This window comes from Danio rerio, chromosome 20, assembly GCF_049306965.1.
Source record: "Danio rerio strain Tuebingen ecotype United States chromosome 20, GRCz12tu, whole genome shotgun sequence".
Classification (NCBI taxonomy): Eukaryota; Metazoa; Chordata; class Actinopteri; order Cypriniformes; family Danionidae; genus Danio; species Danio rerio.
This window is the reverse complement of record NC_133195.1, coordinates 39,964,729-39,989,473: the sequence shown is the minus strand read 5'-3', so window position 1 is coordinate 39,989,473 and position 24,745 is coordinate 39,964,729. Positions and strand designations below refer to the sequence as shown.

The 24,745-nt window shown below is 34.8% G+C and overlaps 1 protein-coding gene across 3 annotated transcripts in view; it reads right to left on the bottom strand.

Annotated features, from left to right (window-relative positions):
• The window catches only part of ncoa1 (nuclear receptor coactivator 1), a 109,084-nt gene that overhangs the window by 70,739 nt on the left and 13,600 nt on the right, over window positions 1–24,745 (bottom strand). For 2 of the 3 annotated variants that reach the window (XM_686652.10, XM_009294874.5), the window contains exons 2-3: window positions 19,678–19,851; window positions 15,974–16,146 (exon numbers count right to left, since the gene is read on the bottom strand). The gene's annotated coding sequence lies outside the window, so the exon portion shown is untranslated. Of the gene's footprint in view, window positions 1–3,865; window positions 4,063–15,973; window positions 16,147–19,677; window positions 19,852–24,745 lie in introns of those variants that run through there. The other variant, XM_021468660.3, reaches the window with a different exon arrangement.

Here is a 24,745-nt window from a genome sequence, read left to right as displayed (position 1 = left end):
GCCACAGGGCTCAGTGCTTAACCCCCTCTTGCTTTAGATATGTGCACCATCACTTGGCTCAATCATAAGCGCATGAGAGTCTCTCCCATTGATGCATATTCTAAGCAAGACGCTCGATGAGTCTTGATTTTAATCTATGACTGCATTTAGGCATCTCAGCTGGGATTAAGAACTGCTGCTTTTATGGTTCAGCGACATTAAAGTGACCAAGACACCTGAGGGATATGTTTGATCACCAGTTAAATTTCACTGTTAACATGTTGACTAATCCTGCAGATTTGTTTTACAACATGAGAAAACCAAAACCATGTGTCCTGTATCCTGTACAGCTCAAACTAAGCTCATAAAGGGATAGTTCACCTGAAATTTCACTCACTGTTTACTCAAGTGGTTCATTTGTGTTTGTTTCTTTCTTCTGTTAAATACAAAACAAGATATTTTGAAGAAAGTTGAAAACCTGTAACCAATGACTTTCATGATTGGAAAACAAACATGGAAGAGTCAATGGTTTCTGGGTTGTCAGCTTTTTTCAAAATATATTCTTTAGTGCTATATACTCTTTTCATTTGTGCTATTTAGTTTGTAAGATATATTATTTTCAACAGAAGAAATAAACTTGGGTGGCACAGTGGCTCAGTGGTTAGCACTGTCACCTCATATCAAGAAGGTTGCCGATTCGAATCCCAGCTGGACCAGTTGGCGTTTCTGTGGAGTTTGCATGGGTGTTGGCATGGGTTTCCTTCGGGTGCTCTGGTTTTCCCCCACAGTCCAAAGACATGCGCTATAGGTGAATTGAATAAACTAAATTGACCTTAGTATATGAGTATCTGTGAGTGAGTGTGCATGGACGTTTCCCAATACTGGGTTGAGCTAACCATATGCCAGAATAGTTGGTGATTCATTCCACTGTGGCAATCTCTTCAATAGAGACTATGCCGAAATAAAGTGAATGAATGAACGAAATAAACTTAGATTGAAACTAACGAAGGGTGAGAATATTCAGTGACCTGAAAGTAAATTATCAGTTGGGACTATTAGTTGTAATTACTTTAGACTCGATGGGAAGGTAATAATATTCAAAACCCACTTTCTCTCTTTAAAATTTGCAACAGGTGGATGCTGCACACTGGTGGTGGATGAGGAGATTCCCCCCTATGTGTGAAGCGCTTTGAGTGTCCAAAAAAGCGCTATATAAATGTAAGGAATTTTTATTACTATTAACTAAAAAGTGAATAGAATATAGGACAATAAAATCGGTGTCGGTATTTATTGACCGAACACCATTGTCGATAACGATAAAAAAATCCACACACACGTGACGTGCGTGCATTTTCCAGACACACCTAGTTGAAAAAGATCTAAACTTTCCAAACGCCGCAAGAGCACCACGACACAAGTAAGTAGAACTAACCAATCTAATAACGGTAGACCAATTATCTCAGACAAACACAGTTCATCCAAACACTGCAGCGCTTTTTACTTCTCTCCATAAACTTGTATTGGAGCTGCAGCAATCCGCTTGTTAAGTGGTGACGTGTTTGTGACGTATGTAATACTGTTTCCGGGTCCAAGCCGCCATTCATTTGAGTGGAGAAATCATTCGTTTATGATCACGTTTTATTCCTATCACACATTAAAGTTAATTTTATATAAAGTCATAGTGTACACAACAATCTCTGGGCTTGCTGCATAACAAATACCAAAAATTTTACAGTTTCTAAAAATATTAATCACTTTCTGGCCATTGGATATTAGGCATGGATATATATACTGCGATCGTGATTTTCGAAAGAATTAAATCGCTTTGTAAACGTTTATTATTACCATTTCATGAGTCTCCTCATTCAGTTGAATAGAGCGATTGGACCCGGAAGCCGCTTAGCGTGACATCACACTTAACAAGCGGATGGTTTGTCTGCTTGTCAACCTTTGAGAAAAACGGTTGATGGTCGCCTGGTTACAGAAAGACGATAGTGAGGCACAAGCGCATAGCATATTGAAAATGAAGGAAACCACAGGCTCGTGCTTGTCACTTTAGGTCAGACTAACAACACATGCGAAAATGAGTGCCGTATAGCAGCAGTGAAGAAATTGTAAATAAAAAAAACAACGCAAGGATTCCGCCAGAGTGGCCTTTTAGTTTCTTTTGTTTTGCACCCCAGCCACTAGCACCCCATCTAAAAAAAGATTTTTTTAGCATAGGGGTAATTGTAGTCATTCACCGTCACAACTTGTAATGTTGCAATATGTATTTGAATAATGATAATTGTTTCCGTTACTTGAAAGCTCAGATTTGATTATCATACTTTATTTTGTTTACAGAGTTTGAGGTTTACTGTATCATTATTACCTTACAGATGTTAATCTACATTAAAGTTTGCTTTGGTTGTTCAGCATTTGCACTTTACAATTGCACACACTTTGTATAAAGAAATCAGATATTTTGTTTAAATATTTTTGTTTTTGACTATTAAAACTATTTGCTTTAGTAATGTTGGAAAATTAAAATAAAATGGGTAAATAAAAAAATCTAATATTGCCTAAATGTACTGTTAAAAAATACTCAATAATTATAAATCCCTAATTATACCAAACAAGATATCATTTTTTTGCAATACCACCCACCCCTAATAGAATATTTACTAAAATAATACATATTTGTGGATGAGCTAATTTAAGGGGCATATAGATTTATTGTTGTTGTTTTAGCTTTTTATAGCTTCTTTTTCTAATTTCAAAACTAACCTTGAGAACTTTTAACATGTCTGCTAGCCCCTTTAGTTGAGAACCACACATTTATTACAGCCCCCCTTGTGATCCCACTGAGAAGAAGTCAAGTATTAGTATCAGATTTAGGCTTACGTTTTTCTTACTTTACATTTTCTACTGTGAAAGCATTGCAAAAATGTGAATGCTTCTAACTGTGCATACTTCATTTTGTTGCACTCTAAAAAGGAAAAATTAGTGATATTGACTTAAGGCATACGCTAAATTTCCAAACCCAATTTAAAACCCACTAGGAATAAGGCTCTGGTTGGCTTATTTATTGTAAATATGTTAATATAAAGGTCTAATAACATTTCTGATAATGTTAATGACAATATCAATAGATTCCTTCTAAATTTCCAATACAAATATTGTTATTCAGGAGCATTTTCTTCCAGAAAAATACAATAGGTCAGAATAACAGAGGTTTTCTTTTGTTGTGATGGAAAAATCGGGGTCTTTCAATCAAATATCGATGACTCTTCTGTCTCGCTACAATGCAACTCGCTCTATAAGATCTCAAAAGCCAGAATTTCTGATAATGCTCAGATTAGTAAAGTCTACTAAAGGAGGTCGGGCCTCTTCATTTATGGCTCCTAAATGCTGGAATACCCTTTTGTGTCACAATGCAAGTAGAACTACTTCTAATTGCAACAAAACGAAGCATGCATAGATAAAAGCATCCACATTTTTGCAATGCTTTGAACAGAGGAAAATGTAAAGTAAAAACTTAAGCCTAAATCAGATGCAAAACATTTGCTATTGAATAATGCTTAAATGGAAAGCAAGTAGAGCAAACTAAGCAGTACAAAAATCTAAAATCCTCACTACATCCACTGCAACATATTAATCCTTTAGCCACTTACACTCCATGTTAACGTGTAAATTCTTCTTAAACTTGCTCGAGCAGGCAAACAAACAACGAAAGCTCTGGGAGGCCTGCAGTCCCCTCACATGCTCGGCACACACACTCTCTCCCACGCGTATGCACACTCACACACACAGTCGGCCTAAAGGTAAACAACCTGCTTATGGTTGGACAAAAAAAACAGTAGGAGGGATTTCCTTCTTGCTCTTGTTCCCTCACTCACGCACGCACCTGAGGCAGGGCTCAGCTGTCACCTATGAAGTTGGCCAAGTCAGCCTGTCCGGTAAGAGAATGGTCCACGACAGTTGTGCCAACCCCTCTGTCAGCACGAGCTGTGGCCGCGTGTCTCGCCATTTCCCAGGATACGGGGCTCCTTCTCGTCGAGAGCTACACTAATCACCTCGCGCGCAGACAGCACAGCAACGTATGTCACTGAGGGGAGAGGGACAGACCACCGTGCACCAAAGAAGAGGGGATGAAAAGTATTGTTTACACACTCTTATTAGCACTCACGCCAAGCAACAAGAAAAAAATAAAGCTTCTCGTAAAAAGTGAGCTAATAAGGCAGAGCTCAACAGGAGAGGCCCTCGTAGAGGAAACCAGCAGTTGGAGTGAGGACGTTTCCAAACAGACGAATCCCACGGCTGGCTGCACACACTTGTCCCCTCTCTCCGTCTGTCAATGGTTTGCTCCATGAGAAGCTGTGGAGTCACATTTGCTGTCTGCCTCCTCATAGCAATACGGAGGAGAGAAAAAACGTATACAGCTCTCCCTGAGAATCTGAACACAGTGTATGGCTAAAGCAACAGTCGTGACTTGTTTTTTTTAAAAGATAATGAATTAATTGCCACGCCATCAAAGATTTTTGAGCATCCCAAACCGAAAAAGGAGTGAAATTAATTTAAGGCATATAAACTACCCTAAATTACAATGTCTGCTTTGATAGCAAGCAAACAAGACTTCAGATAAGGTCGGTGGATTTCTTTGCAGTTTGGGAAAAAATTCAATCAAACCAAAGCCAGAATAAACATTGATAATGATAATAAAATCTGTTTGATTCACTTAAAGCAGGGGTGTCTAAACTCTGTCCTGGAGGGCCGGTGTCCTGCAGATTTTAGCTCCAACTTACCTCAACACACCTGCAAGGATATTTCTAGAAAGCCTATAAGAGATTGATTTGCTAGCCCAGGTGTGTCTGACTGGGGTTGGAACTAAACTTTGCAGGACACCAACCCTCCAGGACAGAGTTTGGACATGCCTGACTTAAAGGGGTCCTCTTTTACAAAGTCTTGGTTTTGTTTGGGGGATGTACTACAATAAGCCATCAAGTTTGGTGGTTCAAAAAATGGATCATTGTTCAAATTATTTACATTATTACAATACTTTTCCTCCTAGCCTGGTGCAAAAGGTTTAATACATTCAGATCGATGAAGCCCCGCCTTCCAAAAAATGAAATATGCTGTAATTAGTTAGCTGTCCCAGTGCATTCTGATCGGCGAAATGTTTAGACAGTGTTTCAGTAAGATTATGATCAAACCTAATAAGTCTATTCTGTGTGCTATTCACAATAGACACAAAATTAAAATTAAAAAATAAAAAAAACGAATATGTTTATTATTTCTAAGTTAAAAAGCCACTTTCGTGTATTTTGGGAGAACTTGATTTTTTGTTTAAAATCTAGAAGCTCTAATTACTCTCCTAATCTAGTCATTAAAGATCAGCTAATATACGATCATGATTAACTTTGACAAAGTTGATGTTATTCAAAATATCAGATTTAAAATATCAGATATTTTACAATATAATCAATTTGAGACAAGAGTGTTAATCATGGGAGATCGTCCAGAACCTTTGCATGCATGGATTTTGCCAAACATATACGGTTGCAAATATTGTTGTTGTTTTGACCCTTCCCACCCTGCAACCATTTCAATTTCTGTAGGTGTGATTCATTTGAATAATCATTTAATAATCCGCTTTATAACAGCATAAACTCCGGAAATCAAAAATGTAATCCAATCCAGCAGTTTGTTGTAATTTTTACATTTCTTTAATTGCACCTTTGGAGGCAACACAGTGGCGCAGAGGGTAGTGCTGTCCCCTCACAGCAAGAAGGTTGCTGGTTCGAGCCTCGGCTGAGTCGGTTGGTGTTTCTGTGTGGAGTTTGCATGTTCTCCCTGCATTCGTGTGGGTTTTTTCCAGTTTCCCCCAGTCCAAAGACATGCAGTACAGGTGAATTGGGTAGACTATATTGTCCATAGTGTATGAGTATGAATGAGTGTGCATGGATGTTTCCCAGGGATAGGTTGCAGCTGAAAGGGCATCCACTGCATAAAACCTATGCTGGATAAGTTGGCGGTTCATTCCGCTGTGGCAACCCCAGATTAATAAAGGGACTAAGCCGAAAAGGAAATGAATAAATGAATGTACCTTTGGAGTGGATTTTGAGATTTGTAACTTTTACAAATGTGTTTTATGCAAAAACACATTTTTTTCATTGTATGTTCAAACTATTTATTTAAAATGAGCTTAAACAACATGGGAGTGACCTGCAGGAGTGACCAGGCCATTAGTGACCAGCGGAAACTCAAAAAATGGAGGAAAAACTTGTGTAAATTGGGCAGGAGCACCCGTGTCAGTTTGATGCGTCATCTATGCAAAACCCATGTGAGCAAAATGAGTACATTTTCTACCCCACTAAAGGCTTCTTTTTCAGTATGTAGTTAATAACAAATGTATACTACGTGACATTGCGTTGTTTTTATGTCACTTTTCGTGTGTGTTTGGTTGTGAGATGTAGTTTGCAGACTGAGACAAAGTTATCTGCGATTCTTCCTATTGTAAAGTCAGATAGTGTGAAACGCCTTGTCATATGTAAATCCCGCTATCGCGTTTGGATCCGCACATCAATCATTTGGCTTGATTAAAACAAACTCTGAAGCGGATCGATTATAGTGAAAAAGCAAAACGATCCAATTAACTAACTAACCAGGCTAAATTACAGTGTATTATGGTTAATTGATAGCGATATATACAAAGATATATATGGATAATATATAAAGAGAAAATTATGAGTATAGCTACCGGTACCGGTAAATGTGCATTTTATGTCAAATACGAAAGTGAAAGCATGCTGAAATTACAGAGTGCTGTTTATTTATAAGGAAAATTGACAGACATTACCATCTGATCATTTTTCCATATTTTAATCTTTTAATATTTTGCATTAGGCCTATTGTTTTGTTAATTTCTGCACTGACACCTCGAAAAAAAGATCAACATTCATCTGCTTCATGATCTGACTGCAGTCTCTATTCTTCTGTCATTTCTCTCTATAACGTAAGCCTATAATGCAGAATTGTAGCCAACTTTTTAAAAATAGAGAGATTAATTCAACAGAATTTTTGTTGAAAAAGATTTTTTAAGTTGAAAACTTGACAACTGAAATGAGGCTCTGTATCAAAAAAAGTTTGACCTCTCTGATTTAATAACTGTGATTTAATATCGTAATTACCTCTCTGTGTTAAAATTAAAGTGCACATTTTAGCTTATGTGTATGTGTGTGTTTATTTATTTATTTATTTATATTTTCCTCAAAAATATACTTACAATACCATTGTAATTTTTACTTGCCCTGCCAAAATTTTCATTAAAAAAAAAAAAAAAAAAAAGGTAAAAGCTATATTCTTAGCCACATATTTTAAATAATGTGTCAAAAGCCAAACATAATTGTATACATACACTTTTTTTATTGGGCCAATAGAAAAAATCCTTAGCGTTGAACCCTGGACTACTTTAAAAATCATGCAGTCTGAACTCTGCATTAGTTTATTTTAGAGATGACTGGATTATGTGGAACACAGCAATATGACTGAAAATATATGATCAAGCATAACAGGATCCCTTTAATTTACCGCATTCATGCAAATACTTCTAGGTGCTGTGCACAAAATATGACAACAATTACGTATACACAGAGTCATATGCTTCTGTTTTTGGGGTTTAAATATGAAGTAAAACTCAGAATCTGGTCAAGAACCACTGTGCTAAACCACCATAGCTTTTCTTTTCTATTCAGTGTAATTGCACCCTAGAGCTAGCACTTGATTTACCAAAAGCCTTCATAGTACTTTTCACCTCCCATGACCCCAAGCTGCAGTCTCGAAAAGAGCAGCCGTAAAATTGAGTACAAATGAAATACTGAATATTAATCATGAAAAGAGAGCATGATGTATCTCACTCTGAGTCCCACCAGCGTTAAAATTACACAAACTTTACTGCATAACACTGCACTGTCGACATTAGAAAAAAAGATCATGGGTTTCATAACACAAAACACATGTCAAACAAAACCCGATAATTATAGGGAAAATTGTTGGGAGAGTACGACTTGAGTATGCGGAAGCAGTAAAGAGAATCAGACAACTAGGGTTAGGAAAGCAGGTGTCAGAGCCCCATACACTCCGTGAAAACACCTTTGCCTGCTCATGCAATACTGCATTTTTACAAAACTGAAGCTATAAAGGTCTTTGACTAATTGAAGTCAGCGAATACCCTCATATTAAGAGGGAGGTCTGTCAATTCTGCTGGTTTCCTAGCAACTCCATGATTAGCAAGAGCGTTTTGTTTTCCTATACATTGGGAAATGAGGAAAATTACAGTTCAGTCGTGGGCTTTTTACATTTGATTACAGCTTGTGTAATAACGGTAATCAGGATGTAAACAAAGCATCTGACAGCTTTTACCTACATCTGCGTACAGTTGAACATTCCATTTCAGTTTGTGCTTTACATTTTCAGTTACAGGGTTTCATCGGGTTTCATCAAGTCAAATTTAAGACTTTTTAAAGAAGTGGTCCAACGTCTATTTTTAAGGCTGGACTGTGTTTATAAGATGCAAAGCAATGTGTGCATATGGTTCACTTGTAGAAAATCACTTTATTTTGTTCATATATCTTACTTTGATTATATACAGCTACTCAGCTAACATGAAAACAACTGTCATACTTCTTAAGTCCTCTGAAAGGCTCACCCTCAAAGAGGCTCTGATTGGTCAGCTAACATAATGTGTTGTGATTTGCAGATGGGCTCCACCTCACCAGGAAAAGCGCCACACTTCTGCTCTACTAGCACGAGCTCTGCGTCTGCTGTGTAAATAGTAGTCAGTCAGAGTAGCTGTTAGCCATATCAGTTTGAGCCTGAATAAGACAGAAAAAGAAAAGGACACAGCAGAACCTCACACTTGCTCTCTAAAATAAAAATCTGAAAAGTGTTCACACATCTTTTGTATGTTGTTTGTGCAAACGCATAGAGAGACACTGCAGTGCTGGTGAAGATTGTGGCTGTTTACAGGGGTTTGATTGATAAATATGAATTTGTAGCTAAATTGTTAATGGTGCCAAACAGTATTTCCCGTTGTTTACATCCTTGTTTACTTCCTTGCTACAACATACTGTTAACACTAGACACTATGCATTTGATAGACCGATTTTATCAAATAAAAATAGTTAAAGGTTGTGGCTCACAATCCACAGTTTCACCTATTACGGTTGGAGCTGCTCCTTTGAGGAGTTTTTAGCTGAATCCAGCACTGAACTGGGAGAGATTCTGGAAGCTGTCCTTTGTCAAATGCTAGCTTTATATTTTTTATAATTCTCTGGAACATAATTAAAATTAAACCGTAAGCACTTCTTTCTGTGTCGTGCAACATGAAACATTGAGTACGTTTGCATGGACACCATTAATCAGATTTAAATGCGATTAAGACAATACTCTAATTACAATTCTACCATTTAAACAGCAATTTTTGATTTTTTTTAATCTGATTAAGGTCATAATCGAACTAAACAGAAATTGAAGACGTGGAGTATGCTGATTTTAGTCGCGTTATTGAAGTGCAGTACAGACATGTAAACAACTTAATCAAACTATTACCACCGTGTAAGAATTTTCAACGCTTTTTGCAACAGAAAAGTCTATACACATGGCTGTTTGACACTATTCTCTGGATCTACAGAGTCAGGGAAGGACCACAGACACTCTGCATCGTGAAATGTGGAGTTTTTTTTCCATAAAGCGCACGGTATCAAATTCCTTTAAAACAACACTATAGCAGCAGTTCAAACCTGCATTCAATATCTCGTTTGTCACAGGGGCATGCATGAAATGTTCCTGAATGAAAGTGAAATTGTCAAACTGCAGTTAAAGTTGAAAAATTAAAAATGAAACACCTGAAATTACGAATATTATTAGGAGGAAGATAAATAAACCATATTAGTTGAAAATATAACTTATGCTAAATGTTTTAAGTTAGATTGTTAGTTATTGGATGGGTGTTGGTCTGATCAGGTAACTTTAGGACATTGGAAGAATAAGACCTTTTTAAAATTATATAAGATCTAAAACACAATATTTCAATATATTTAAGACTTTTTATGGTCTAAAGTAAAGTTTTTGAAATTTAAGACATCCTGCGGACACCCTGAGTTACTTAAATTTATAAAGCAGCCATTGCCATTTCAGTCCTCTATTTAAGCTCAATTTGGTAAATCTTTTATTTTATGTAGCTGGTTGGATTTTTTGGATTTGGATTTACTTCGTAATAATCGTATTAACTGGGAATACTACGAACTCAGAATATAAGCCTATTTGTGATCACGGATTGAATTAGTACACAATGAATGCAATCCGTCCAAGTGGATGTAGACCAAAGTACCAAGATCTTAATTAATACATAAAATGCTATAAAGTGGTGTAGGATTTTCTTTTTTAGAATAAGTCCAATCGCCAATATTAAATTAATTTAGTGCAGCAGACAATGCTTTTAAAAGTGTAATATTTTTGCAGGTCGGCCTCATTGGTTTAAACACTGATAGATTGATAAATACGACCAACAACATTAAATGAATCGTTTTTATACTTTGATTATTAGACTTAGTCATTGACAATGCTTCATGGGATTGTAGTTATTTCCCTCATTTAAGCTTTAAGGTACACAATCTTGTCTCTTTTGTTTTCTTGTCTGATTTTTGTATACTTCTTTGCATCTAATCATAGTTTGTACATAGCTGATAATGCTTTAACAAAGACCTTTTCTTTTAAATCCCACATGGAAAAAAAAACTTCCAAAACCAGAGCTAAGTGGCACTAATGTGCTCTATACAGCACTTATACTTGGCACTTTTTTAATGAAAAAAGCAAAGCATACATTAAAACCATTCCATTAAAAGACCCAAGTTTGAATATGAATGGCAAAATCAAACTGTGTGCAAACAGATGCAGTGCAGCACAGTCAGGTTTCACATTACCATGACAACTGTAAGGACTGTTGAACCACCACAACATATCCAGTGTAAGCAAATGCATGGAAAATAAAAAATAAAAACAAAAAAATAACCCTTTCAGGTTCAACTTCTTGTCCTAGAAGTTTGTATACATGGTTCGCCCTTCAGGTCAAAAATTACCTGCCTTCACTAAACCTCTAAAACAAAGCAAACACATTTAATTTCAATCCTCGAATTTACTTTGCATTAAGAAACAACCTCAACTTACCCTATGAATTTTAAGGTTTTCCCTAATCATTGTGGGCATATTTATGCGAAGTGTACATAAAGTGTATATATGTATGTGAAGGGTATATTTTCTACTGCTAAAAGTACCTGCGCAAGTGTACAAAGTTTAGCAAGGCGGTATTCATCAAAGTTAAAGCAGCAGATTCCTATTGTGTGTGTGTTTTGGTTGTTTATGTGTTTTATGTAAACATGTTTTTTTAGGTGTGTACAGCCTTCATAAAAGTAAAAAAAATCAAATTTAAAAAATTTTTCTAATGTTAGGATGTTTTAAATTAATCATTTAGGAAATGTCCCTAAGATGGAAAAGAAAAAAAAAACATTGTTTATGGAATTTTTTTCTAACGTTAAATTGGTACCCAGGTTATTTTAGACCTGTAAGTCAACAGTGAGGATTAGGTCATGAAAAGTGTTACAATTGATTGACCTTAAACAGCAGTCATTCACATTTGTGACCTTGGACCACAAAATCAGTCATAAGTGTGCATTTTTGGAACTTAAAATGTCTGCATTATATAAGAGCTGAATAAAAAAATTCCATTGAAATATGCACTGTTAAAAGAGGACAGTATTTGGATATCTGAATAATACCATGTGGAATCTGATGCTACGTTCACAGCAGACGTGGATGAAGCTTCAAGCGTGAGGGATTTACATGCTAATTTAATGCAAAGACGCGAATAGACATCTCATGGCACGATTCGTGCAAATGAAACAGCGCAAGTTAAGCGTTTTGCACGTTTTACACAAATTACTTTGAAGTGACAGGGAAATTAAACGAATTTTATGCACAAACGAAGGGAGTATACTCACACATCTACTTACTTGCACACAGCACGATTTATTTGCGAGTGTCGTATCTGATGTAAACACAACATTAGGGTTCAAATAAATCTACATATTACAAAAATCAGGTTGTCAAAAGTATCAAGTTTGGTACCAACCGGTACTGAAGTTTAAAAAATGTCTATTTCCGACTGTGATTAGCCGTGAAGTAGTAGTAGTATTAGTAGTAGTAAAACTTTATTGTCCTTGACAGGAAATTTGTTATGGGCATCGCCATATTGCTGCAGGCATTCACTAAAAACAAGCAATAAAAAAAAAAAACAAAATACAACAGTTACAAAATTTATAATGCTAATTAAGATAGACTCTTGTTAAATAAACCCACTGAAACAGGTACAAAGGATTTCTCATAACAGTTTAACCTACACTTTGGGACTCTATATCTCCTACCAGAGGGAAGCAGTTCGTAATGTGGAAAGAACAATTGAGTTGGATGGTTTACAATCCTTTCCACCTGATTGAGGACACAGTTCTGATATAAAGCTTGAGGATCCAAAACTACTAAAGTACCAGTGTACCGCCAAAAAGGTTTTAAATAATTTAAATATACTTGTATAAATATAAGTAGGTTTAAAAAGTAATTACACAAAAACGTCAGCAGCAACATGTGCCCGTGTTGCCGGCAGTGCAGTGCCACTGGAAGGTCAAATGAGGTCAAATGTTAGCGGGAAATTGAATTTTTTTCTAAAACATTTTTATAATTTTAGTACTCTACATTTTTGACAACACTACTATATAGTTGTACAAATAAAGTGATTGCTAATTCTAAGCACACTACTAAATACAAATTTAGTTTTGATATATTTACAGTGGGAAATTTACAAAACATCTTCATGCACCATGATCTTCAAATATATTTTAATGATTTCTGGCATGAAATAAAAATTATAATTTGGACCTATACAATGTATTTTTGACTACTGACAAAAATTTACCCTGGCAATATTAAACTGCATTTGTGGTTCAGGGTTACATCTGAAATGGCTCAAAGCAGAGTTGTTATGAATGCCTTAAATGTTTGAACAGAAACAACTGTCTTGTTGACTCAGTTCATCGGTTAACTTTGTTATGATGACATACTGTCTAAGTACTATAATATCTTTTGGATCCTGCTTTCACTTTATGTTCACTTAACAGAAGCCTTTATCTAAATGACAATAATAATAAAACCAGAGGTGTGCCAAGTTACAAGGCATTGAAAATCAACACAACAATTTGCAAACAAAAGATAGCTTGTAATATATATAATTATACGGCAATTACGTTACATAATTGGCAGAAATATGAAAAAAGAATGAGGATTTCAGCTAGGACTGGGTAATATGACTGTTGCTATTTTAAGCTGGATAATTATTTGAATGAAAGTGATTTATTTATATAACGATTTACTTTTCTTTTTAGATGTAATGACAATTTTATATTAAAATTTTGGAGATTTCACACTTGTAAAATTTCTGAATACAACAAAAAAGGAATAAACAAATATTACCATTTGAAGAAATGTTTTATTTCAATATAGTCTAAAACTGTGGAACCTTTAATCTGGATTAATCTAGTCTCCAGTGATCCTCCATAAATCACGCTAATATTATGATTACTACAATAAAATGTAAAAAAACAAAAATTAATAAAATCATTATAATTAATTAATTCGCGTTTATTTGGAGTCAGTACAATTTTGTAATGTTTTTGAACAAGGCATTTATTTGACAACAAATAAAGCAACAACAGCACAAGTCTAAAATATATAAATTTATTACAATTTAAAGCAAGGATTTTAACCGTGTAAAATGTAATTAATTGCAATTATGACAAAGCTGAATTTCCAGCACTCTTCAGTGTCACATGATCCATCAAAAATTATTTTAAAATGCTAATTAATATAAGAAAATGTAAATTAATTATTAATTAATTAATCATTAATTAAAAATTTATCATCTTAATCATTATCATTATTATCATTATTATTATTATTATTATTTTTATTATTATTCATTCATTCATTTTCTTTTCAGCTTAGTTCCTTTATTAATCATGGGTCGTCAAAGCGGAATGAACCACCAACTTATCCAGCATGTGTTTTACACAGCGGATGCCCTTTCAGCTGCAACCCATCTCTGGGAAACATCCATACAGATTCATTCTTTACGGACAATTTAGCCTAACCAATTTACCTGTACTGCATGTCTTTAAACTGTGGTAGAAACCAGAGCACCCAGAAGAAAACCCATGCGAACACAGAGAGAACATACTCCAAACCAAAGCAAACTCCACACAGAAACGCCAACTGACCCAGCAGAGGCTCGTACCAGCAATCTTCTTGCTGTGAGGCGACAGCACTATCTACTGCGTCACAACGTTGCCATTATTAGTATTAAGCAGTGCTTCCCACAGGTTTGAAATATACTTTTTTTTTATTTGAAATATACTTTAATTTTAAAATTAAAACACAACATTTACCCAAATCACATAAACAGTTAACTATATGCGACAAACAAAACATAATTTAATTTCCAACAATTATTGTACTTATTATAAGACTGTTATACACGGTTCTTTTCAATGGGTTAAAGTAAAAAAAAAAAGACTTTTAAAATAAAAAAAGAAATCCACTGTCTTTTACTTTTATACTATTCAGGAGCAATATCTTGTGTGACAGGTAAAATCTGCTTCTCTCTATCTTTCAAGATCAAAGTAAACTTGTATGCCAAAACATTTTAGTTATGTATAGAGAAATAAATAAATGACAGAAAAAGGAATAGAAACAGACAATATTTTTTTAAATTACAATAAGTACAAGACTACAAAAATGTACATTATTGAAAAAAGGCAAGTGCATTGATTAACCATTATGGTGTACATATATTTCGCAGCCAGTTTAGATCAGTCATTTCCTCCTCTACGAGTTTATAGTAAAGTTTTTTCAGAGTAGTTTAGATTAAATAATAAATAATTTTATGTTTCTCTCTCTTCCAAGCGAAAGTAAAAAGGTAACACTAAAAAGCATGCGATGAACAGCAGCTTCAAATTCTTTAAGTCCCAAAAATAAGCAACTCCATGGGTATACAGAGCGCGTGAGATTGTCTGTGGGAGTGTTGACAGGTCTTTCATAGACAAAACAAAACGGGTAAATGAGATAAGATTTTCCACAAGTTAATTGATCGCGGATGTTTGGTTAAATTGGGTGGATACAAAAAAAAAAGTGTAAAAGGACGATAATAATAGTAAAAAATTAATAAAAAAGTATCACTACATATAAATATATAGTCTGTGTGTGGAGAACACTGTATAAGAATTATTGAAAACAATCTTATAATATAGTTATAAGATTTATTCTTTTTTTATTTTTTTTTTTACATTAAACTGCTAAAAGCAAATGTTAAAATGTCTTTGATTAATAATTTAATGCATCTTTATTGAGGAAAAGCATTATTTTTCTGTTGATCAATTTAATGCACTTTTTTCTAATAAACTTCACTAACTTACTGATTAATAGCATCTATAAAAATTTCAATTAAAAAAATATATTAAAAAAAACAATCAATTAAAAAAACAATCAATCGACAATTGCTCTGAATTGCTAAACTGAACAGCCAACTTCATGATATGCGTATTGGATTTTTGCCTCAGCACACGTGAGGCTGCATGTGTGATACGTGACAAAAACAAGAGTGACATAACATTTAGTCATGCCACCACTACTTGCATTAAATAGCTTTCTACAGGAAGAGCAACATTATTTTGAAAACAGCTCAGCTATTTGCAACCTTAAGAATGCATTCCAGTTCATACCATCACAGCAAGTTACTCCATAACACTGGACGATTATGTAAACATTACCTCCAATAATAAGCAATGGTTTCAAATATTGCCAGTTCAGGCTATTTGAATGTAGCTTCAAGCTTCTGCATGATCTGAGGACTTACTTTGTCTAGGGCTCCAAAGGGATGTTCATTGAAGGGGACACTATGGCTGTGGTCCACTGGGTTTATGAGGCGGGAGAGATGTCAAAGAGAGGGGGCTACGGCGCCACACCCTCCCTGTTATGCAGAACCATCCCACCGGGGGGAGGCAGCACTAAATGGATGACCAATGGCAACTGTGGAAGAAGAAGTTGAAGAAAGTATTTTGTTAGAATATGACATCTATATAAACATGACAATACGCAAAACATAATTGTTGTTAGTCCTGCAGCACATTTATTATCGTCTTCCAGCAAGACAGAAATTAATCTTTAAAAAGATTCCAGTAACTGAAATACAACCCCAAATTAGAAGATGGGACAGTATGGAAAAAGCAAATAAAAAAATGAACATAGTGACTTCTAAATTTACTTAGACCTGTATTTTATTGCAGACACTACAACAAACATTATTTACTGTAATTAGTTCCTCATTATTATTTTTTTTTTACAGTTTTTCAAAATAAACAGGTGATCCAATATTGTTCTTACAGCACATTTCAGTTGGAACAGTAAAGCATTTACCAGTCTGTAATGTTGCCATTCCTTTTTACAACATTTAAAATATGTTTAGGGACTGAAGACACCAAGTGATGAAGTGATTCAGGTGTAATTCTGTCTCATTTTTCCTGCAAACAAGTCTTAAGGTGGGCTGCAGTACAGAGACTTCGTTGTGTTTTAAAAATTGCCACAGATTCTCTATTGAAGACAAGTCAGGACAGCAGGCAGGCCAGTCAAGTGCCTGTATCCTCTTCCGCCGCAGCCAGGACTTTGTAATGTGTGCAGATTGTGGTTCTGCATTGTCTTGATATATGCATGGGCGTCCCTGTAAAATGGGTGTGAAAAATACTGTGATTGGAGATCAAAGCAGTTCAGCAAAGGCTTGCGCCGTTGTCCTTTATGCACTGAAATTCCTCCAGATTCCTTTTAATGAGGTTATGCACTGTTGAAGGTGAATATGCAAATGTCTTCCAATATTTCTGAGGAACATTGCTTTTTTTAACATTTCAATAATTTTGGGTAACTGGCAAACCATCTTTGCTCCTAAAGGACTAGACCCTTCTTGGATGCTGCTTTTGTACCAAATCATAATTACAATCACCTGTTGACATCACCTGTTTAAAATGACATCATTATTTAACCTATTTGTATGATTACTACCCCTAAAATGCTCCTGTTTCAACTTTTCTTGGTATGTGTCTGAATGACCAGAAAGAATGTATGTTTACATATGAAATGAAGTTGACCAGACTAAACATAAATAATTAAAGTTAAATATTCTTATTAAAGTTAAAGTCCTATTAAAGTTAAAGTTAAATATTCTGTGTTTATATTTTCTGCAATGAAATACGAGTCAAAGTAAATTGGGAAAACACAATATTCTTTTTTTATTTGCATTTTCCATACTGTCCCAACTTTTTTTGATTTGGGGTTGTATAAAAATGAGATCACTTAAAATAAAACTAAAAATTAAATGTTTTACATAAAAAATAAAAAAAAAAATAATAATAATAATAAACAGGCCATTTGAAGTGATGCCTTTGCAACTAAATGCAAAAAGCCTCCAAATAAAAAAAGAATTTGATATTTAAAATGAGATCATAAAAAAAAACTTAAAATATGTTCATATAATAAAGAAATGAAAAGAACAAATGCTGTTTGAATTAATGCCTCTAACAAAAATATTCGTACACTGTAAAAAGGGTTCCACACAATTGTCCCAACACAAATCGATTAAGTTAACTTAACAAGTGGATTGAACATAAAACAATTAAGTTATTCCAAAAAAAAAAAAATCTTAAGAAATGTGTTGTTTCAGCTCATTTCAAATGAGTAGTTTGAACAAGCAACAAAATCATTTTGGAGTAATAATAATATATAAATTATTTCTAAATAACACTAGTACAGTTGTCAGTATATTAGATAAGATCCAATTAAAATAATATATTTGTTTGATTATTATTTACAATTTATTGTTACCTTATGTAAAATGTTTACTATTTTCTTGTAATATAAACATTAAGGGGCTGCACGGTGGCGCAGTGGGTAGCACTGTCACCTCACAGCAAGAAGGTCACTGGTTTGAGCTTCGGCTGTTGTTCTCCCCGTGTTCGCGTTTTCCCCCACAAGTCCAAAGACATGCGCTATAGATGAATTGGGTAGGCTTAATTGTCCGTAGTGTATGTGTGTGAATGAGTGTGTATGGATGTTTCCCAGTGATAGGTTGTGGCTGGGAGGGCATCCGCTGCGTAAAACTCATGCTGGATAAGTTGGCGGTTCATTCCGCTGTGGCGACCCCAGATTAATAAAGAGACAAAGCCAAAAAGAAAATGAATGAATGAATAAACATTAAACTATAAATCACTTAACTGTATTTTACTATTATTAATTACTTATACAATTATAATGAATTATTAGTTTGCATCTAATTTAACTAATTTAAACGATTCTATTGATATAAAGTGAACTAAACTTCTTGCTATTTATCTGCAACTAATCTGAAGAAGTAAAAGGAAGTTATATAACGGCGAGCAACCATGCCAGTCATGCTATCAGTGAATGTGAAAATGACACAAAAACCAAAGTCACAGACACTAGTGTGTGCAAAATCTTTTTTTTTTGTTTCATCGCCATAGCAACAGTAAGGTCTGTTACACTACATCTAGTTATAAGCCACATGAATAAAGCCTACCCAGAGCTGCACATCTTCACAGACTGCAACTTCATGGAGGACCTTGATGCTTAAAAAGTGGCCAAACATTTGCTGCCCATGAACAAAAAACTATGGCAGATGAATCCAATCTACGCCATTCATTGCTATTATACATCGGCAGCAATGGAACTGAATATCCTTTAAAACACTTTTAAGCTTTAGTGCCACAGGCAAAAACTAAATGGATTTTAGATCTGATGTTTTCAAAGAAGTCTGTGCATGTTTAAAAGAAAAAAAATGTATTGAACTGTACAGAGTGTACGAAAATCGAAAAAGAAACTTTTAAATGCTGGAGGTCATACACTGCAAAAAATGCAGGGTTCAACACAATTCCTTCCTGCTGTCCCAACATAAATTGATTAAGTTAACAATCATTTTTACAAATTTAGTTGGATTAAACATAAAACTGTTAAGTTGTCCCCCAAAAAAACTAAGAATTGTGTTGTGTCAACTCATTTCAGGGAGTTGAAATTTACTTTTTTACTTGGTAGCACCCAACTTCAGGTGCACCAGCAAAACTTTAGAAGCACCCACAAAAAAACTACTGAGCTCTAGGGCTGCACGATTAATCGAAAAAAAGATCACAATCTCGATTCGACCCCCCACACGATCTTAATCCAGCATATCGACGATTTAGCCATGTATATTTTCATTATTAGGAGAGAAGCCTTAAGGCAGTCGCACAAGTCTTCACATTGTTTTGTATTTATTGCTCAGCAACAGGAACACCTCCGAATAGTCTAGTCCAGGGCTGCCCAAACTCGGTCCTGGAGGGCCGGTGTTCTGCATATTTTAGCTGTAACCCCAATTAAACACACCTGAAACAGCTAATCAAGCTCTTTCTATGTATACTAGAAAGCTCCAGGCAGTTGTGTTGAAGGAAGTTGGAGCTAAACTATGCAGGACAGTCTGGACACCCTTGGTCTAGTCTATATAATGAAATGTGACTGACTTACTTGATCTAGAGCTCTTGAAGGATGTTCATTGAGGAGATCACTATGGCTGTGGTCTACTGGGTTTACAGGATGGGACCTGGAGGACAGAGAGGGGGGTTAGAGAACCATACCCTCCCTGTCATGCAGAACCATCCCACTAGGGGAGGGAGGAAGGTAAAGGGCGCTCAATCCAACCTGTAGTTAAAGAACAAGAAAAAAACAGTTTTTTTCAAGTTGAAGCAATCTAACGACCAACTTTTGTACATCACTTTAAATGTGAGCACCTCGTATGTTACGTTTAGGCAACATTGATGTTCTAAGAAGTTCACACAGCAGAAACTTGCAGCTACAAGAATCTATAATTGTGTTGATACTAGACATGCACTGAATTCTTGGCTGCCAAAACTAGGCTATGCTGCGTCGAGCCAATTCGAATTATATTCTAGATCAGACTTTTTTTCGTTAACACCAAGGATGTCCACTGTCCCCACTGCTTTTTACTATAGTGATTGAACTTTTCTCGTTAGCTTAAAAAAAACAACCAAATTGTATGAATTAATTCAAAGTAGGGATGCTCCGATCAAACAAATTTAATGACTCGATTGGTAATAGTCAATCTGGCCGATCTCATGAACCGATCGTAAGTGTTTGTTTACAAGTAGAGGAAGACGCACGTGAGCACCCGGGTAAATAAACAGCTGCACAACAGCAACACATAAGAAGGTAAATGGTGTGTGGGGTGTGAGCAATCGATGCGCACGCTTCACAGCAGCTTAAATATATACACATGTGGTGTGACCTTTTTACAGTCTATCGGCACGTCGGTCTCTTTGTTGCAAGCGCACCCATTGTATACCCAGTGTTTTGGGCAGCTGTGGAACGATCGCCCCTATCTAGTGTGTCTCATCCAATCGTATGACCTCTCCCGCAAGCTCTGTAATTCTCCTGCAAAATCATACCGGCTCTGGGATGTCCGCAAATCAGATAAAATAATGTTACACCAGAAATCATAGTGATGAGTGAATGAGGAAGAAAACAGATCGCAAGAGGCATGGTGATGTTCTAAGCATTACAATTGTTAGGTTAAATGAATAGCGCAGTAAAGATATATTGTGAGTGCAAATCTCCCTCTCTCAAGGAGCTGCTGAGAGGCAGTCCGGATCTGCTGTCAATAGCTGGAGATGAGCTAAATATTTGAATGACCTTGCATGTATTTAAGCCGTTTTACATAAATTAGAACTGAAAGTTCTGTTTTTGACAATATTGCAAGTTCACTACAGCCTGACTGAAAATATTAGATGAAAATTATATTTTTAACATGAATATTTAATAATATAACTTCTTCTTATTTATTAATTGCAGTAAACAGTAGTTTATTGGCCTATTTCCTTTTATTAAAGTAGTAATGGATTATTATGCATGTATTTTAACTTCTTATGCATCAAATATGAGCCTCAAACTTTTTTTTGATTGAAACATGTTGAATTCTTCTTTTATCATTTGCAACGTTTCTTAATTGCTTTGTCTTACCATTTTTTTAATCTATGCTACGCTACCTTTTTTTTTTTTTAAGCTGCTTCGGATCATGACATGTTCACACCTAAATGGTAATGTGTTTAGGGGATTATATGCAACATCATTAATTTATTCTTTTGGGTAAGGTGAGATCTCCTCATAAGTATCATACTTAGAGTGAAAATGTGCTTTATGCGTTATAAAGCTGAAAGTATCACAATCTCACAAACTCTGTATCTGCTGCAAAAATCTTATATGCTAATGAACTTTTCCTTTACATTTGCGACCCATATCCAGTTGTACTTTTTGATTGTTCTTTTTTTGCTAAAGATTTAAATAATGGTAATGAGTGTGCAAAATACAACATCAAAAGAAGAAGTGTAATTAAATTGTAGCTATTGTTAATTTGTAAATTCTCTTTAAAAGTAGTTTAATTAATTAGGTCAAACTATTTCTTTAAAATTTTCTAATTTCAAGCTAAATATCAAAATCCCTCACTTTTCCATTAAGCTGAATTGCCAATATGAATAGAAAAACAGGCAGTGTTGTGCTGAGGAGTCCCTCAATTCCACAATTTAATGCAAAACTCAAGCAAATGGTGAAAATTTAGAGAAGCTTTCAATATACTAATTTTCCAAATAGATTTGGATAGTGTTCAACTTCCTTCCATCCATCTGCATTGTTTTATATTAAATAACATTGTATTCAAAAAGTGCTCATGCAGTGTGTGATACCACGAGAGTTGTTACAGACATAGCACGGCGCTGCACTTCTGCTTAGGTGTGTGCGACCCAATGGTTCTTGAGATCCAAAAAAATCAAAATAAAGAAGGACTTAGATCTGTAAATTTCTTTATATCTTCAATCAACGTAAGAAATGTTTTTTATAAACATTTAAGAAATGCCAGACCTTTATTGAAGAAATAGAGCTGAAATTGACAAAGGTGACCATTTTCCAAAATTTTAGGCTGAAATAATCAGGGAAAAAAATTAGCATTGGGAAGACAAAATAAACAGCAACATACAGTATTTTAAAAAGTATTTGATTGCTGGTTAACAATTGGGAAAGAAATAAAAATGGCAGTGGAAAATAGTGATGACAATAGGCAAAACGTGAAACAACATGATATAAAAACATGAAACAGAAAATGATATATTTTGATAAATGTTAAGTAAATATGACAAATAAAAAAATCCCTGATACTGAATGACTTGACCAAAATAAAAATAAAAAATATGCATTGCTACACTAGAAAACTTTAGAAGTTTTTTGCCTTTTTACTTGCAAATTTTGCTGCAACTTCATCATTATCACAAATCATTTTCTAGCTGTTATGATATTTAGCTTTCTCTCACTTTCAAGCTTTTCCACAAAGTTTCATGAAAAATCAAGAAGCTATTAAATGAGGAGAGAACTAATCTATTTTGAAACAAGCTTCGGGCAAGCAGCTGATCTTTAGTGAGCTGTGATCAAATCCAAGGATTTTATATAGCGAGAAAATGAAATCAAAAACTTCCTGTTGTGCTAATTAAGAACATTTTACTTCTCCTCAACATATGCGAGGTGAAGTAAAATGTTCTCAACCAAGGCCAGATAGAACTGATGCCATGAAGCTTCAAATGGACATTTGCTTTATACCAGAACCATACCAACAATATTAATTCTGTAGCGGTATTTGAAGTTCAAGATATCAATTTAAGTGCTAATCAAACCACTTATATATCTTTATGTATCTCATATCTTTTTAAAGGTCCCATGAAATTAAAATAAGGTTTATTAGATGTTAGTATCCGTTTGTTTAAAGGATATCTATAATCTAGTGTGCTCCAAAACAGTGACAAAATGACAACAACTATAGTGAGAACATGTTGATAATATGTTCTGTCTGCAAGGTCTTCTTACATAGTTCAGTTTCAGCATCTGCAGGTCACAATTAGGGCTGGGCTGATAAACGATATCGCATGGAATTGCGATAAAATTTATGTCGATAATCATGATAAGCTCTGGACATTTTTACTCGATATTGATCCTAAGTGCCAATCACACATGAGAAATATGCTACAACAGGAATCTATAATTGTGTTGATATAACTTTTGGCCGCTGAAAATTATAAGCCGAACATGGGTCATGCTGCATCACCCAGTATTGTTTAGCTTGTTTCACTTTCCCACCAGCGGTGACCACCTTCAGTCATGGCAGGGATACTCTTAAAAGTTAAAGTATTAAAAATTATCTAAAAATATATTATTTATATTATATTTATATTATATTATAGATATATATTATATTATTATAGTTATAGTTCAATATAGAAAAGAATTATAGAGATAGCATTTTTGCTCTAGTCACAACATAGTGTGAAGTTAAGTTGCTCTGAGAAAAAATCAAATGCTGAAACTAAAAGATTGATGACAGAACTATTGCTATTGTATATTAAACTGTATTTAAATGTTATTTATAATATACGTATAATTAATAATACACCCAAGATACATTTTCACTCATGTTTTAGTTTTTACAGTTGAGCTGTTTTAACAAATTTGACACTAAATAAAAAAAATTTTTTGCAATAAATGATACTTTTTAAAAATTATAGTGCGGTTGTAAAAATATATAATTTAAACAACGTAAAAATTATTGAATCAATTGATATAAAGCTGAATTCATCAATTTAAATAGTCATTTTATTGACAATTCTGTATTAAATCTAAAAATTCGAAATACAGTGGTCTCTCGCTATAACGCGGTTCACTTTTCGCTGTCTCACAGATTTTTTTCGTGCACTTTGACATGCTTTTTTCCTACAGCGCATTGTGTTCTGCATCCTGACCTGCTGTAGACCATTATCAATCAATCTCCTCAGTGCCATTTCTCTTGTACAGTACAGAATGCAATCAGCTTGCCAAATTTACATAAATCTCGACCGCTAGTAGTGTGACTCTGAAGTGCTGTACTGTATGTTTGCAAGTTTTCTCCTCACAATGTCAACGAAACGTTCTGCACTGTCAAAGGCACCAGCAGTAGCACCCAAAAGGTAGAGGAGGATGCTAACCATAACTTCTGGGCATGCTAAAGGAAGGTAAAAGTTACACGCTATTAAGGAATAAATACATGAAGATCAAATGGTTTTGATCTTTGGTTTCATTCTATTGACCTTATTCTTTAATGCGGAAGCTCACCTGTTTTCGTGATTGTTTTAGAACTTTCAATTCAGTCGCCTATGAGAGAAATGACTAGGGATAATGAACAGCAGAAAACGGTCAAACTACTTGCTCTACAAACAACTGTTTGCATGACTACTACACAGGGAAAGAAGAATAATATCATAAGAAAATATCAGTTTGAAACATCAAGCAACAGAACAAGCTGTTTTTATGTCTAAAAATTAATGGAAGTGAATGAGGCCGGTAGTCTTGAGCCAAAAAGATTCAAATGGCTGTGCCCTCTCGTACGCAAAGAATAAGGTGAACAATACTGGACTTATTTCTCTACCATGGTTTGAACTTTAAGTGTTCAAACAAGAGAGAAAAGTGTGAAAATGTTAAGACTATCTGAGAAAAAGTGTATAAAGTG